The sequence below is a fragment of the Tupaia chinensis genome, unplaced genomic scaffold (genome assembly GCF_000334495.1).
Source record: "Tupaia chinensis unplaced genomic scaffold, TupChi_1.0 Scaffold000115_1, whole genome shotgun sequence".
NCBI lineage: Eukaryota > Metazoa > Chordata > Mammalia > Scandentia > Tupaiidae > Tupaia > Tupaia belangeri.
The window spans coordinates 2,830,608-2,843,212 of NW_006159579.1; the positions used below are offsets into that span (position 1 = coordinate 2,830,608).

Here is a 12,605-nt window from a genome sequence, read left to right on the forward strand (position 1 = left end):
CCTCTCACTCCTATGAATGAATGAAGTCCTTCTCATCCTGCGAAATTTAGCTGAAAATTTACCTCCACCAGGAAGCCTTCCAGGATCCTCAGACAAAGTCAATCACTCCCTCTTGTACATTTCACTGCAATACATCTGACAAGAAACAAGAGTGATATAATGGGAGAAGCAATAGGTGGGTTTCCTTCTTAGCCTGAGGTTCTCTGAACCTAATAGAGATCTGTTTGGATCTAAGGTCAGCAGGTTGGTTCCCCAGCGTAGTCTGGCACAAAGCAGAAGCTGTGTTTGATGAATAAAAGAAGGTAACTCATGGCTGGCGTGTCCAAGTGCCTGACTGACCTGTTCATAGTGACGCTCCTAGGCCCTCACTGATTTTCAGAGCCCAGCAGCATGACTTGGCCATTCCAAGCTTCATCTGTTGCTGCAGGTCAGGAAAAAAACAGTATAACCCCATCCCACCCTCCCAACCATCTCAAAGGACCCATGCAATACTGGGCACTCTTTGGGGAGCTTTAAGGAAGGGCTAAATTCATTGCTATCCCCGCAGTTGCCCAGGTTCAAAACAGGTTTCCCTTTAGATTTTGTTTCCTTTTTTTCTTTTTTCTTTTTTTTTTAAGAATTATTTTTATTTACCTTTATTTATTCATTCATTTTATTTTAATTTGATCAGACACAAAGAGAGAGGGAGAGAAAGTGAGAAAGCAAGCTGCCACCAGGTCCAGGACTCAACCCTTGGTCAGCCACGTGGGAAAGTCCAGCACCATAACCACCACGCCACCTGCTGGTCCCTCCTTTTTTTCTTTTTAAAAAAATTTTGTTATAGGGTACGTATGCACTCCTGGAGAAGAAAGAGAGAGCACAAGAGAAAGTAAGAAGGCTCCTCTTCCAGGGGGGATGGCCACACTGCAATCCCTTCTCCTCCATTCTCAGATTTGGGGTACACATTCACCTATGCCTGGTGTGTGTTTCAAGCTACTTGGTCCAGGACTTGAATCACACAGTCGGCCATGTGGGATCCAGTTGTCTTAACCACCATGCCACTGACTGGTCTGTAGACCTGATCCCTCATTTTAAAAGTTTTATTTATGGACCAGCAGGTGGCGTAGTGGTTAAGATGCTGGACTGACATGTGATCCACTACGGTTCAAGTTTCAGACCTGACAGCTTGAGACTCATACTGGGCACATGTGCATGTGTGCCAAAATCACAAGAAGAGAATGAAAGAAGGGATTGCAGTGTAGCCATCCTCCCTGTGGAGTGATTTTCTCACTTTCTGTCTTTCTGTCTCTCTGGCGAGCACACATGCATATAGCAAAAATCTCTCTCTTAAAAAAAAAAAAAGTTTTATTTATGTTTTCTGTTAGTAAGGGAGAGCCAGAGAAAGAGAAAGAGGGAGAGAATCCCCTCCATGGTCTTGATGTTGCCATATACCCCCATCCTTCAACCAGCCCAGAATCATGGGCAAGTGTATGCCTGGAATACTCAAGGAGGTCTCTGAACTTGTCGAATTGCTCTGTAGAGCATTCGACTTTTACCACCGTACCACGTTCTGGATTCTAGACTTGTTCTACTTAATCAGACTTCTCTGGCATTTGTCTTTCCACGCCATGCCCACCATCTCCACCGCTGGCTCTGTCCTCTCTGCTTTTCCTGCATCTCTTGTAACTGGCTTGTAGACCTCCAAGCTCTCTCTGATTCAACCCTCCCTCTACCTAAAACCTACCCAATGAAGAAATGTGAATTCACTGCCATGTGGTGCTGTCTTCCCCAGAAAATGTACACCACTTGTGAACTTACGCCACACATTTTCAGTGCTCCTTTACACTACGGCAGCTCACAGTGTATCCCCTATGTCCAACTCCGGTCATTCTTCCACTCTGTATTTTTTCAATATTTTAAAACCGTAACTTAATTCCATATAACCATAATACTTTAGTTACACATCTGTCTCTCCTGCTAGATTTTGACTAGACCGTACCATATTTATCTTTCAATTATTCTGAGTGCTTGGCACAGGGCCCAGCACTTAGTAGATTCACAGTATATGATATACGAAGGAATGAATCTCTACCTAGCCCTTATATACAAACGCCATCATTTTCTACTTTTTTAAAAGAAGCGTATCTCGGGCTGGCAGGTGGCGTGGTGGTTAAGGTGCTGGGCTCCCACAGAGTCAACTACAGTTTGAGTCCTGGACCTGGTGGCTTGTTTTCTCACTTTCCCTTTCTCTCTGTCTCTCTGTGGTCAGATTAATAATAATAATGGTAAATAAAATTAAATAAATAATTCTTTTTTTATAAAAAAAAGTTTTTCTCTTTCATGCATGAGAGAGAGAGGGAGAGAGAGAGAGAAAGCTACAGAGACAGTAAGTCCCCACAACATGGTTTGGACACCATATTCTACCTCCATTCTTCAGCCAGCCTCGAATCATGGGCAAGTGTGCGCCCAGCATACTCAAGGAGGTCTCCAGATGCAAACCTGGAACCTTCCCTGTGGGTCAGTCTTACAGAGTACAGTGGTTACCACTGCGCCACCACCAGGGCCCTATCATTTTCTACTTTAGGGTGTAGCTCTGGACATATCATGCCTTCCCTGCTGGACTTTGAATTTCTTAAAGAGAGGGATTATATCTTGCCACATATTAGACTTTTTTTTTTCATCTTTGAAGAGTCTTTTTATTAAGATAAATCAAGTTTTACTTGATTTATAACCAAAATTGCCCTTCTGAAATAAATATTTGCATTTCTTTTAAAAATGGGATTACAGGGGCCAGCAGGTGGTGTGGTGGCTAAGGCGCTGAACAGTCCCACATGGCTGACCACGGTTCGAGTTCCGGACCTGGTGGCTTGCTTTCTCACTTTCCTTCTCTCTGTGTGTCCATCTTTCTCTGGTCAAATTAAAATAAATAATATTAAATAAATAATTATTTTTTTAAACATGGGATTACAACTTTATTTCTTCACAAGCTAATAATAAAGTTATATTTGGGAAAGATAATCCTTTTTTTTTTTTTTTTTTTTTTTTTTGAGAGGTTTTAGCTATTGGGCGCATGCGCTCGCCAGAAAGACACAGACAGAGAGACAGAAAGTGAGAAATCACCAAATTACCCCCCAGGGGGGATAGCCACACCGCAATCCCTTCTCCTCCATTCTCCTCTCAGGATCTTGGGCATGCACACACACATGCCCGGTGTGAGTTTAAGCCACCAGGTCCAGGACTCAAACTGCAGTAGACTATATGGGAATCCAGCGATGTAGCCATTATGCTATCTGCTGGTCCTGCGAAAGATAATTCTAACTCTTAACATTACATGAAAATAGTTTGCCTTCTTTATAAAAGCAACTAGAGAACTACAAGAATATTGGATGAAACTCTTTTAATTTGTTAAATTATCATACATATAGGAGTAGAATTAAAATTCAAAGATTCAATATGTAACTTACACGAAATGAAATACACTGACAAAAAATAAATCATATTTTTTCTGTGTATGTCATCACTATAATCACAAAATTTACAGGTAAAGATTTCATGTTGGAAACTGTATGAAGTTGTTCTGAAATTAAATGAATCCTAAAGAAAAGCTGTGCTTATAAAATATGCAATAAAATATTTATTTCTATTAACATTACAACATAAAGATACATATTACCAGATTATTAAACTGTTTAGGTAAATTTTTTAAAATTTAATGTTTAAGTACATTTTAAGCAGTACTCAGAGATTCCCCCTTTTTCCATCTTTTTTTACCTTTCTTTTTCTATTTTTTTTCCAACTCCAGTCTTGTTTTCATCTCCTCCATCTTTCCCAATTTCTTTTCCATTTTCTTTTTTCTTGTCTTCCTCTTCTTTTCCATCTTCTCTCTCTTTTCCATTCCCCTCATTTTGATCTTCTTCTTTCTCTTTTCCATCTTCCTCATTTCCATCTTCGTCTTCTTTTCCATCATTCTCTTCTTTATCTTCTTTGCCTTTTCCATCTTTCTCCTCTTTTTTATCTTTTCTCACTTTTCCATCTTCTTTCTCTTTTCCTTCTCCCTTCTCTTTTCAGTCTTCTTTTTCACCTTCCTCCTTCCCTTTTCTTTTCTTTTTTTTTGGAGAGGTTTTCACTATAGGGTGTGTGTGCTCGCCACACAGAGAGAGAGAGACATAGAGACAGAAAGCGAGAAATCACCCCCTAGGGGGGATGGCCACGCCGCAATCCCTTCTCTTCCGTTCTCCTCTCGGGATCTTGGGCATGCACGCACACGCGCCCAGCGTGAGTTTAAGCCACCGGGTCCGGGACGCGAACCATAGTCGACTATGTGGGAATCCAGCGACATAGCCATTATGCTAACTGCTGGTTCCCACGCCTCCCCTTTTCTGCCTTCACTCTTTTTCATCTCCTTTTCTTTTCCATCTTCTCCTTTCTTCTTTCTAGTTTAGTCTTCTTTTCCACTTTCTTCTTTCCCTTTTCTATCTTTGCCTTTCTCTTCTTTGTTTTGATCTACAACATCCTCTTTCAGATCTTCTTTTATGTTTTCTCCTTCTGCTGCCACTGATTCTTTCTTTTCTCCTTCTTCTTTGAACATCAATTTTTTCTTCTTTTATCTCAATTTCTTTTTTAGGAGCCAGTGCCTCTATAATTTTGGCTTCTCCATTTTTGGCATTTTCGTTGTTGTATTTTTCTCTCCCTTTTTTTCTATTTAAGAATTATTTTGGGATCAGCAGTTGGTGTAATGGCTATGTTGTTGGACTCCCATGTAGTCACCCATGCTTCAAGTCCCAGACCTGGTGGCTTAAACTCACTCTGGGTGCATGTGCTTGCATGGCCAGGATCCCAAGAGGAAAATGGAGGAGAAGGGATTGCAGCATGGCCATCCCCCCCGGGGAGTGATTTCTCACTTTCTGTCTCTGTCTCTCTCTGTCTTTCTGGTGAGCACACGCACCCTATAGCAAAAACCTTTGAAAAAAAAAAGAATAATTTTATTTAACTTTATTTATTTATTTTTAATTTGACCAGAGAGAGTGAGAAAGCAAGCCACCAGGTCTGGGACTCGACCCATAGTCGGCCATGTGGGAGTCCAGCGCCCTTAACCACCATGCCACCTGCTGGCCCTTGTTGTATTCTTCTTTAACAACTTCTTCCTTGGTTTCAGCAATTGCTTTGGCACTTATATCTGTGTTTTTTTCCCCATCATCTCATTTTTTGGTCTTTATTTTCCTTTGAGTTGACACTCTTTTGGGTTTCAACTCCGGGGTAATGGATGCAGGTATAGCAGACAGTCTGGCTGAACTTCTGTTTGGTAGTGTCTGGATTCAACATATATTTTGCTCTTTTTTTTTTTTTTAGAATAATTTTTTTAATTTATTTATTTACCTATTTAATTTTCACATGAGTGTTGCCATGGAAAGACAGAGAGAGAGAGAGAGAGAAAGCAAGCCACCAGGTCTAGGACTCGAACCATGGTAGGCCATGTGGGAATTCCAACACCTTAACCACCATGCCACCTGCTGGCCCCAAGCTTGCTCTTTCACGGAAGATCTGTCTTCTTATCTGCATTCATTTCTGAGCAGGAAGTTATGTGTACAACTTGTAGTCTCTGTGGGAAAATGTCCTTCATTCTAATCTAATTCAACTCAGTGCTCCCTTTTCTTTTTCTCCCCCTCCTTCCCCTCTCCCCCTTCTCCTTATTAGGCATTTTGAAAGCTCAAGCAAGTAAATATATGAAGCGATGAATGATTCAAACAAACAAGCCATCCTTGTGCGCGGTTTGACAAAGAGCAATGGCTCTGGGGACAAACGGATGTGGTTTGAATCCCGGTTCTGCTATTTACATATTGTGTGATTTTAGGAATCCTCTAAACCCCTCTAAAACTCTGAGCAAAGAGAATGATAGTGCTTACTTCACAGGGTTTTTTTTTTTTTTGAGAGATTTTCACTGTAGGGCGCGTGTGCTCGCCAGACAGACAGAGAGAGACATAGAGACAGAAAGCGAGAAATCACCCCCCAGAGGGAATGGTCATGCCGCAATCCCTTCTCCTCCATTCTCCTCTCGGGATCTTGGGCACGCACGCACACGTGCCCTGCGTGAGTTTTAAGCCACCGGGTCCGGGACACGAACCGTAGTCGACTATGTGGGAGTCCAGCGACATAGCCATTACGCTAACTGCTGGTTCCCTTCCCAGGGTTTTTTGTAGGGATTCAATGAAATGAATCTTAAGAAGCAATTAGCCTGGCACCAAGCAAATACATATAACCACTATTTTTCCAGTCAGCTTGCCTCTGACCTTTGTTTTCTATTGCATTTTTATCTTACCTTCACAACAATGCTATGATGAAAGTATTTTTTAAGCTTATTAATTTTATTTTTTCCTAAGTGAGAGAGAGAGAGAGCACACGCGTGAGCTCATTCCCAATCGGGTCTTGACACTGAGATCTACCCCCAGCCTCAGCCAGCCCAGATTACGGGCAAGTACAGCCTGCAGTGCTCAGGGAGTCCTGGGCCATGAGCCCAGGATCTTTCTCATGTGTGTCTAGTTGTGTTACCTCTGTACCACTACCTAGCCCCAATAAAGGTATTCTTATAATAATACCCCTTTTTACAGTTGAAGTTCAGAAAGGTTAAATTATAAATACATGTTAAGCCTAATTCCTGCTTCAACACATTTTATACCAAAGAATCCTAATCTGGCCACAAAAAAGAAGTGACAGGACAATGGGGAGGTTATGTTATTCTCAACTTTGAGCCAAGGTGTCACCAGAGGGCTAGACATTGGGGACATAGAAGAGCCTCAAGGCAGGGACTATTATTTGAGGACCAAGGGACTCCCAGAAATGGGGTGAGAGCAGAGAAAGGGGACTCTGAGCTTGGGCTCTCTCCAGAGAAGGGCCCAGGGTTCCTGCCTGGCTCTCACTATAAAGGTGACTAATCACTTTGGTCCCCTCTGGTAATTGCAACCAGATGCTGCTGCTGGCAGTGCTTCAGTCCCGACATGTTTAATTACAGGGACACAGAGTCCCTGGGTCCCCTGTGTCCCCCTACCTCCCCCTCTCCTGTCAGCAATATTAATGTCAAACTCGAGGCAGAGGATGGGAGCCATGGGAAGCCACTGGCATGGAAATAATCTTTATGGTCCCTTCCACCGCTCAGAGTCTTTAAGTTTTATAAATGGTTCCCCATCCATTATCTCGCTGGCACCACACAAAACAGCCTTATAAAGTCAGTAAGCTAGACTGCTATTATCCCTATTTCACAGATGAGCAAACAGTGAACTAAATAATAACAATAATCCTTTGTTTTTTTTCAAGCACTTAGCAATTTTCAAAGTAGATTCACGTTCATTATGCTATCTGCTTCTCCATGAGTCAGCTCAGCACAGTGCGGTGGCTAAGGGCACAGACCGTGGGGTCAGACAATGCAGTGCATGTCCTAGCTCTGCCTCCCACCTGTTTGGTGACTTTGGGTATTCATTCATTTATTTTTTTAAATTTATTTTTTTTTTTTGGAGAGGTTTTTGCTATAGGGCATGTGTGCTCACCAGACAGAGAGACAGAAAGTGAGAAATCACCCCCCAGGGGGGATGGTCACGCCACAATCCCTTCTCCTCCATTCTCCTCTCGGGATCTTGGGCACACACGCACACGTGCCCGGCATGAGTTTAAGCCACCAGGTCTGGGACTCGAACCGCAGTTGACTACATGGGATTCCAGCGACATAGCCATTACGCTAACTGCTGGTCCCGGTATTCATTCATTAAGTACTTAATTACTTAGCAAATGTTTGGGGGATGCTCACCATGTGACAAGCCATGGGTCTGTTCACTGACTATATCCTGGAGGACAACACAACCAAGACTGTGCTCACATTCTGGTGGAAGAGGCAGACAGACAAATGCATGATTTCAGGGAATTCTAAGTGGGGTGAACCAAAACTAAGCAGGGTTAAAGGGGTATCTATTTCAGATAGGAACGCCCTTGGGAGGAGCGATGTTTAAACAGAAACCCAGATGTAGTGAGGTAATGAGCCATATTAAAGTTTGAAGGATGGGAGCCAGCAAGTGGCATGGTGGTTAGAAAGCTGGATCCCACATGACTGACTGTGTGGCTCAAGTCTTGGATTTGACCACCTGAAAAACTCCAGGCTGTGTGCGTGCAAGTCTAAAATCTTGAGAGGAGGGGCCAGCAGGTAGTGTAGTAGTTAAGGCACTGGGCTTCCGCATAGCTGATCATGGTTCAAGTACCAGACCTGGCAGCTTGAAAATCACACCAAGTTCATGTGCATGCATGCCAAAATCCCAGGAGAATGGGGGAATTACAGCATGGTCATTTCTCCCTAGGGGAGGTGAGGTCTCACTTTCCCATTCATAGTCTCTCTCTAGGGAGCGCACACACCCTATAGCAAAAAACAGTCTGGAGGTTGATCATTCCAGGTGAAGGGAACAGCAAATGCAAAGGCCCTGAAGAATGGTAAGTTGATGTGGCTGAAGCACAGGGGGAGAATGGTAGGAAATGAGATCAGATCATGTCAGAATTACATCATGTATGGCCTCGCAAGCCATAGAAAGGGAGTTGGAGGGGCCAGCAGATGGCCTCGTGGTTATGTCACTGAACTCCCACATGGCAGACGACAGTGCATCTCAGACCCAGTGGCTTGAAACTCACAAAGGGCGCATGTACGTGAGTGCCCAAGATCCCAGGAGGAGAATGAAGGAGAAGGGATTGTGGCATGGCCATCCCCTCAGGGGGTGATTTCTCACTTTCCTTCTCACAGTCCCTATCTCTGTCTTTCTGGGGCACACGTGACCTAAGCCAAAAACCTCTCTAAAAAAAAGGGAGTTGGACCTTATTTTTAGTGCAGTGGGTAACCTAGTGTAGAATTTTAAACAGGAGAATTGTAAAATGATGACTAAGCGCTAAGTTGTCTGCCTTCATATTCTGGTTCCCCAATACACTAGCTGTAATCTCAAATTATTTCATCTCTCTGTGACTCAGTCTCCTCATGTATAAAATAGGAATAAGGATAATATATCCACCTCATAGAGTAGTTGTGAATAAAGATCTTAGAACAGTGTTTTATGCATAGTAAGTACTACAAAAAGATTAGCCATTATTTACATTTTATAAAAATTGCTTCCTTGGGAACCAGCAGTTAGCGTAATGGCTATGTCACTGGACTCCCACGTAGTCGACCGCGGTTCACGTCCTGGACCCGGTGGCTTAAAACTCACGCCGGGCGCATGTGCGTGTGTGCCCAAGATCCCGAGAGGAGGATGGAGGAGAAGGGATTGTGGCATGGCCATCCCCCCTGGGGGGTGATTTCTTGCTTTCTGTCTCTATGTCTCTCTCTGTCTGTCTGGAGAGCGCACACGCCCTATAGCGAAAATCTCTCTCAAAAAAAAAAAAAATCAATGTCTTTACATAGGTAAAGCACCTTTCTTTTAGTGACCAACACATAGCAGTTGGTCTATAAATTACAGCCTTTTAAAAATTATTTTTTTTTGAGAGGTTTTTGCTATAGGACGCATGTGCTTGCCAGAAAGAGAGAGAGAGACAGAAAGCAAGAAATCACTCACCGGGGAGATGGCCATGCAGCAATCCCTTCTCCTCCATTCTCCTCTCAGGATCTTGGGCATGCATGCACACACGCCCGGCATGAGTTTTAAGCCACCGGGTCCGGAACGCGAACCGCGGTCGACTACTTGGGAGTCCAGCGACATAGCCATTACACCAACTGTTGGTCCCACAAATTATAGTCTTTTTTAAAAAACGGATCCTGGGGGCAGAGGCAGGGAGCCATACAGTGGTGCAGTGGTAGTGCAACACTCTGCTGTGAAGATCTCTGCACAAGGCTGAGGGTGGATTGGAGAGTGGAGACTGTTCAGGGTGCCTCTTTTTCTCTCTTTCTCTTGGAAGACATAAATAAGCAAGCAAATAAAGTTTCTGTTGTTAATATCATCCTGTTTCAAAAACAAGGAAATTAAGCATCAGAGGCGTGTCTGGCACAAAGTAACATAGCCAGATCACAGAGCTAGGACTCAATCCAGGTACCTGACTGCAGATTCAGTGTTTTTCCCACAGAAAGAAAGCACTGACCACCCCATAGGTCAGGGGCTGGCGGAGAACAGGGTCCAGAGTCCCTAATCCTCCATCTGTGCTCCCTCTAACCTGTGATGGCTGGACTGTCCCCACCCACGGGAGCCCAGAGAACCCTGGCTCACCCTCCTCCCTGCCAATCTTTAAGTTTGTGTGGTTTAAAACTCTTTAGATGAGGCCAATCTGCAGCATGGATCTCACATGGCCAGCGGTGTGGTTTGAGTCCCAGACCAGGCTGCTCAAGAAACTCGCTGGATACATGTGTGTTCGTTTCCAATATCTCAACAGAAGAGAGGAATGGGGGGGTATTGCAGCCTACCTATTTCCCATGGGGGCTGTTTTTTCCATTTTTCTCTGTCTTTCTCCTGTGAATACGAGCCCTTTGACAAATTAAAACAACTCTTTAAGAGCCTGCACAACTCAGTGAAAACTCTCAATGGCTCCCCCTGCTGTGAATCTTGGGAACTGCACCTAGTTAAAGGATCCTGTCATAGGCCAATTCTTCCTGCTCAGTTGTAAACAGTCTGAGGCTAAAGAAGACTCCATGGCCCCTGAGAACTAGTGATTTTCCCTGTGCAGTTTTCTATTTTTTGCTTTTTAAAAAAATCTTTTTCCCTTCTTTTTCTCTGTTTCTTTGTTGTTGTTTTTTCTCTCTGTTTTCTTTTCTTTTTCTTTTATCTCTTCACTCTGCTCCTCAATCTCCATTCACTATGTTTCTAGATGGATCTAAGGGAACCATAGCCAAACTTCCAAGTACTATTAGGGTTAACAAATTCATCAATATACACTGAATCTGCTGCACAAAGGGATAATAATGGAACAGCAAAGAGATTCCAGATCACCTCCTTCTGCACACTCCTGAATGCTCAGATTGAACTTCAAGAATTAGGAAGAAACACACCATCCGTCAGATGACTAGAAATCACTGCAGGGCCACAAGAAAAATGGGAAAGCAAAAAAATACCTCTTCTCTAAGAGAAAAGAATAACTCCTCTTTGTCCACAGACAGTTCAATGAAAATCACGGAAATGTCTGATAAAGAATTTAGAAGATTCATAATAATGAAGCTAACAGAGATGGAAGAGAAGAGAGGCAATGAACTGCAGAAGAGGCAGGAGAAAGGAGCTGGCAAGTTCCAGGAGATGAGGAAATTCTTGCAAGATCTAAAAGAGGAATTACACACTTTTAAAAAGAATCAAATGGACCTATTAGAGATGAAGGCTATAATACAGGAAGTCAAAATCTCCCTTGAAAGTATTAAAAGCAGACTAGATCATACAGAAAATGGAATCTCAGATGTAGAAGAGAAAATTGCTGGCCTAGAAAAATCCACCACAAAGACTGAAAAAATTGTCCAAAAAATGAAAATAATATATGAGAAATACTAGGTACCATCAAATGTCAAAACATCCATATAATTGGTATCGCAGAAAGCGAAGAGACTCATAAGGGCATTGATAATCTATTCCATGAAATCCTGAAAAAAAACTTTCCAAACCTAGAGACGCACTCAAAGATCCAGTCCCAAGAAATACTAGGGACCCCAAATAGAATCAACCCAAGAAGACCTTCTCTGGAACCAGCAGTTGGCATAATGGCTATGTCACTGGACTCCCATGTAGTTGACCGCAGTTTGAGTCCCAGACCCGGTGGTTTAAACTCACGCTGGGCATGTGTGCATATGTACCCAAGGTCCTGAGAGGAGAATGAAGGAGAAGGGATTGCAGTGTGGCCATCCCTCCAGGGGGACTTTCTGTCTGTCTCTCTCTGTCTTTCTGGAAGTGCACATACCCTATAGTAAAAACCTCTCAAAAAACAAAAACAAAAACAGGGAGGCTGAGCCCCGCTTTACCCTCTCTTAAAAAAAAAAAAAAAATGAGGAAAGAATGAGAAAATATATCCAAAGTGTTAGGGGAAAAGCAATTTCAACCAAGAATATTGTACCTGGCAAGATTATCCTTCATATGGGAAGAAAAGACAAGAACATTCTCAGCTAAACAAAACTGGAAAGAATTTACCAGCACCAGACCAGATCTCCAAGAAGTCCTCAAGGGAGTGCTATACCAGGAAAATTAAATACAGACACACAGAAATAAGAGTTCAAAAACTAAGTAAATGGCCAAGTTAATCATAGGGACTAGTCTGGTGTTGAATATTTTATTACAGAATTTAATCGGGAAGATCGAAACACAACAGAAGAAAGATTAAGTACATGAGACTGACCTGGTGAAACAGTATCTTATGACTTTTGACTAAAACGTTGCTGATTTTCTTCTAGGCTTGTTTTCCGGTTTTAAGGATTTTTGTCCTGTCTTAAGCTGTCAATAGATTCATGTACGTACTATTTGAACAGAATCTTAACCTGTTTCCTGGCTCTAAGTTTTAAGCAAAGTTCTTTAGCATTTCTTTGATTTATTAAACTTAAAACTGCTTTTCTTGAAGGAAAAAAAACAGTCTGAGGCTAGAAATTGTGTGTAGATGAGTATGTATGTATGTGTGAGCAAAACCATATATTTTCACTTTTATTATGAAAA

General features: G+C 42.7%; 1 pseudogene; it reads right to left on the minus strand.

Annotated features, from left to right (window-relative positions):
* Positions 1-3,830: 3,830 nt before the first annotated feature.
* On the minus strand, positions 3,831-10,401 carry LOC102482596 (high mobility group nucleosome-binding domain-containing protein 5-like; annotated as a pseudogene).
* Positions 10,402-12,605: the final 2,204 nt, after the last annotated feature.